The following is a 5585-nucleotide window of genomic DNA, read 5'->3' on the forward strand; positions in this document are numbered from 1 at the left end:
TATGAGAAATCAAGAAACAATAAAACAAAACCAAAAGAATGAAAATGTAGAAAATAATGTGAAATATCTCATTGGAAAAACAACTGACCTGGAAAATAGATCCAGGAGAGGTCATTTGAAAACCATGATCAAAAAAAGTGCCTAGACATCATCTTCAAGAAACTGTCAAGGAAAACTGCCCTGATATTCTAGAACCAGAGGGTAAAATAGAAATTGAAAGAATTCACTGATCACCTCCTAAAAAAGATCCAAAAACAAAAACTCCAAGGAATATTATAGTCAAATTCCAGAGCTCCCATGTCAAAGAGAAAATACTGTAAGCAGCCAGAAATAAACAATTCAAGTACCATGGAGACACAGTCAGGAACATACAAGATTTAGCAGCTTCTACATTAAAGGATCAAAGGATTTTGCCAGAGGGCAAAGGAACTGGGATTACAACCAAGAATTACCTACCCAGCAAAACTGAGTATAATCTTTCATGGGGAAAAGTGGGCATTCAATGAAACAGAGAACTTTCAAGCATTTTTGATGAAATGACCTGAACTAAATAGAAAATTTGAATTTCAAATACAAGACACAAGAGAAACATAAAAAGGTAAACAGGAAAAGGAAATCACAAAGGATTTTAAAAGGTTAAACTATTTACATTCCTATATGGGAAGATGATACTTATAACTCATAAGAACTTTCTCATTATTAGGGCAGTTCGATGGGGTATATATAGACAGAGGGCATAGGTATGAGTTGAATATTGTGATGAAATAATGGGATTTAGCAGATACTCAAGGACCCACCTGGAGATTAATCTAGACTGATTGAATCATGTGAGAGTGATTGACTGCTGATTAGCCTACTTCAAGTTAATTGGATTGTAATCCCAACTGGCTAGCCCAAAGAAGGTATTGTTCTCAGAAGCTAGACTGTGAACTCAACTTGAGAACACCTTCAAAGCCAATGGATTTGGAGGACAGCAACCAATCGCCTTGAAGCGGTGTGTAAGGACCGCCTCTGTTCCAGACCTATAAAAAGCTTCCACAATCAGCTTGTTTGAGAGTTCCTGATTAAAGCAGGCTCATGGAGGAGGACTTGAGGAAGAACCCAACCAGGCTGGAACTCTATGTGAGATAGGCCTTTTCTTAACTTTCTGAACTCCTTGTTAATACCTGTATGTTTTAATAAATGTTTAATTCCCAAAGACTGGTGCTAAAGCTTCTAATTTAAGGCAATCACACAATATAGATTTTAAACGTCATCAGAACTGGCTCAAAGAGGGAATAGCATATACACTCAAATGGCTATAGAAATCTATCTTATCCTGCAGGAAAGTAGGAGGGAGTGGATAAAGGGAAGGGAGAAGTCAGAAGCAAAAGACTTTTGAGGAGTGACAGGGTGACAGGGGATAGAGAATAGAATAAATGGCATGGGGAGGGAATAGGATGGAGGGAAATACAGTTAGAAATAGTAACTGTGAAAAAAATTTTGAATCAAGTTTGTCTGATAAAGGCCTCATTTCTCAAACATATAGAAAACTGGGTCAAATTTATTCAAATAGCAGCCATTCTCCAATTGATAAATGACCCAAAGAAATGAGCAGTTTACAGATGTAATAATTAAAGCTATCTATAGCCATATGAAAAAAAATGCTCTAACTCACTATTGATTGGAAAGATGCAAATCAAAACAATTCTGGGGTACTACCTAATATCTATTGAATTGGATAATAGGACAGCAGGGGAAAATAACAAATATTGCAAGGGATATGGGGAAAATGAGACATTAATGTACTGTTGCTGGAGTTCTAAACTAATTCAAGCACTCTGTAGAGCGATTTGGAACTATGCGAAAAGGGCCATAAAACCATGCATACTCTTTGACCTAGCAATACCACTACTAGGTCTGTATCCACAAAGAGGTAAAAAAAACCAAAAAGAAAAAGGACCTATATGTATAAAAATTATTTATAGCAGCTCTTTTCTGGTGGCAAAGAATTGGAAATTGAGGGGATGCCCATAGATTGAGGAATGATTGAACAAATTGTGTATGTGATTATGATGGAATACTACTGTGTCTTAAGAAATGGTGAACAGTGGCAGTGAGGGGGCTTGGGGAAGCTGAGCAGCTTGCACAATGTTGGGTCGTGAGGGTGGTAAGAAGAAGCCTCTGAAACAGCCCAAGAAGCAAACCAAGGAAATGGATGAGGAAGCTATAGCTTTCAAACAAAAACAAAAAGAAGAACAGAAAAAAATGGAAGAGTTAAAAGCAAAAGCTGCTGGGAAGTGACCACTTGCCAGTGGTGGAATTAAGAAATCTGGCAAACAGTAGACGTTCCTGTGTAGATAAAATATGATTCTTTTTGGTTTCTTTCTTGCCTTGTGACATCTGCATCTCCTACTTCAACACCTGTTGCCACCTGCAGTCAAGATTGTGTCATCTTAGTCTATTGTACATTGTAATAAACTTTAAAAAAAAAGAAAGAAAGAAAGAAAAAAATGGTGGTGGGCGGGATGCTTTCAGAAAAACCTGGAAAGACTTATATGAACCGATACAAAGTGAAATCTACTGTGTACAAAGCAATAGCAATATTGTAAGATGATCAGCTGTGAATGACTTAGCTAGTCTCAGCAATACAATATCCAAGATGACTCTGAAGGACTGATGATGAAAATTTATATCCATCCCCAGAGAAAGAAGTGATTAATGATGTCTGAATACATATTGGAACATGTATATGTATATGTGTATGTATAAGTATATATATAACACTTTATTTTTCTTGAGGTTTTTTGTCTGTTTTCTTTCACAATATGACTAATATGGAAATGTTTTGCATCACTACACATGTATAAGTTATATTGAATTGCTTCCCTTCTCAATGCGGGGTGAGAAGCAAGAAAGGGAGAGAATTTGGAACAGTTTTAAAAGTGGATGTTAAAAATTGGTTTTGCATATAATTGGGGAAAAATAAAATGCTAAATTTTTTTTTGTGAGTCAATGAGGGTTAATTGAGCTGCCCAGGGTCACATGGCTAGTAAGTGTTAAGTGTCTGAGGCTGGATTTGAACTCAGGTCCTCCTAAATCCAGGTCTAGTGCTTTATCCACTGCGCCACCTAGCTGCCCCTAAAATGCTAAATTAAAAATAAACTAAAACACATCACACAAATAAAGTCAGATCTAAACAATTGAAAACTATTAATTGCTTGTGGGTAGGCTGAGTCAATATAATAAAATTTACAATGCTACCTAAATTAATCTTTTTATTTAGTGCTGTACCAAGCAAACAAATTTGTAGATCTAGAAAAAATAATAACAAAATTCATCTGGAAGAACAATTCTCTCAAGAGAACTGATTTTAAAAATTTTAAGAAGGTAGTCTAACAATACTAGATTTCAAACTCTATCATAAAGTGGTAATTATCAAAACAATCCGGTATCTGCTAAAAAATAGAGTGGTGGATCAGTGGAATAGAATGTGCATGAATTGTATTATACTAAATGACTATAGTAATCTAGTATATGATAAACCCAAAGATCCAAGCTTTTGGAACAAAAACTCATTATTTGATTAAAAACTGCAGAGAAAACTGGAAAACAACATGGCAGAAACTAGGTATAGATAAACATCTCACACCATATACTAAAATAAGGTCAAAATGGGTAAATTATTTACACATAAAAGGTGATGCCATAAGCAAATTTAAAAAGCATGGAATAGTTTATCTATCAGATTTATGGACAGAGGAAGAGAATTATATACTGTAAAATAGATTATTTTGATTATGTAAGATTAAAAAGCTTTTGCACATGGGGGTGGCTAGGTGGTGCAGTGGATAAAGCACCGGCCCTGAATTCAGGAGTACCTAAATTCAAATCCAGCCTCAGACATGTTATACTTACTAGCTGTGTGACCCTGGGCAAGTCACTTAACGCCCATTGCCCCACTGAAGGAAAAAAAAAAGCTTTTGCACAAACAAAATTAATGAAACCAAAATTATAAGGAGAGCAGAACACTGGGAAAGAATTTTTACAACAAGTATCTCTGACAAATGGCTTATTTCCAAAATATGTAGAGAACTGAGTCAAATTTCTGAAAATACAAGCCATTCCCCAGTTGATAAATGGTCAAAGGATATGAACAGGAAGTTTTCAGACAAAGAAATCAAAGCTATCTATAGACATGAAAAAATGTTCGAAATCACTATTGATCAGAGAAATATAAATTAAAACAACTCTGAGGTACCACCTCATACCTATCAGAGTGGTGAATATAACAAAAAAAAGGAAAATGTTGGATATTGGAGGGGATGTAAGGAAACTGGGTCACTAATCCACTGTTGATGGAGTTGTGAACTGATCCAACCATTCTGGAGAGCAATTTGGAATTATGCCCAAAGGGCCTCAGACACCAGCTATGTGACCCTGGGCAAGTTACCTAACCCTATTTGCCTTATTCCTCATCTGTAAAATGAACTGGAGAAGAAAATGGCAAACCACTGCAGTATCTTTGCCAAAACTCCAAATGCAGTCATGAAGAACCAGATATGAATGAGAAACAACAAAAAAGTTCTAGGAACTGTGTTAAGTTCTATGCAGACAAACAGTGCATACTTTTTAATACATCAATTCTACTGCTAGGTTTATATCCCAAAGACATCCCCAAAAAGAGAAAAAAGACCTATTCATATAAAAATATTTATAGCAGCTCTTTTTGTGGTGGCTAAGAATTGGAAATCAAAGGAATGACCATTAATTGGGGATTGGATAAACAAGCTGTGGTATATGATTGTAATGGAATATTATTGTGCTATAAGAAACCAGGATGATTTCAGAAAGACCTGGAAAGACTTATATGAATTGATGTATATTGAAGTGAGAAGAACCAGGAGAACTTTGTACACAGTGACAGCAATATTGTTTGATGAAGAACTGTGAATGATTTAAGTATTCTCAGCAATACAATGATCTAAGACAATATCAAAGGACTAATGATGAAGCATACTATCCACCTCCAAAGAAAGAACTAATATTGATTGAACACAGACTGAAGTATGCTATTTTTCAGTTAATTTCTTTCATTTTTTTTCCTTTTATTTGAAATGTTCTATGTTCTAGGAAGGGGCAGCTAGGTGGCACAATAGATAAGAGCACTGGGTCTCAAGTTAGGAAAACTCATTTTCCTGAATTCAAATCTAGCCTCAGACACCAGCTATGTGACTCTAGGCAAGTAACCTAATCTTATTTGCCTTTTTTCCTCATCTGTAAAATGAACTGGAGAAGGAAATGGGCAAACCACTGCAGTATCTTTGCCAAAACTCTAAATGGGGTCATGAAGAGTCAGGTATGACTGAGAGACAACAAAAATGTTCTAGGAACTGGGCTAAGTTCTATGCATACAAAGAAAGAGAGAAACAGTCTCTACCCCCAAAGAGCTCACAATCTAATGGAGTTCACATCAATGGCCTTTTTTCAGTCATCATCCTTCTTTATTTGTCTGGAGATTTTGATACTTATTGATCACTTCTCCCTACTGCAGAGATTCTTAACCTGGGTTTCATGGATAGGTTACAGGGAGGGAGTCTTTGAAC

At 35.9% G+C, this 5585-nt stretch overlaps 1 pseudogene; it reads left to right on the forward strand.

Annotated features, from left to right (window-relative positions):
- Positions 1-2130: 2130 nt before the first annotated feature.
- On the forward strand, positions 2131-2325 carry LOC122745936 (annotated as a pseudogene).
- Positions 2326-5585: the final 3260 nt, after the last annotated feature.

The sequence above is a fragment of the Dromiciops gliroides genome, chromosome 3 (genome assembly GCF_019393635.1).
Source record: "Dromiciops gliroides isolate mDroGli1 chromosome 3, mDroGli1.pri, whole genome shotgun sequence".
NCBI classification, from domain to species: Eukaryota; Metazoa; Chordata; class Mammalia; order Microbiotheria; family Microbiotheriidae; genus Dromiciops; species Dromiciops gliroides.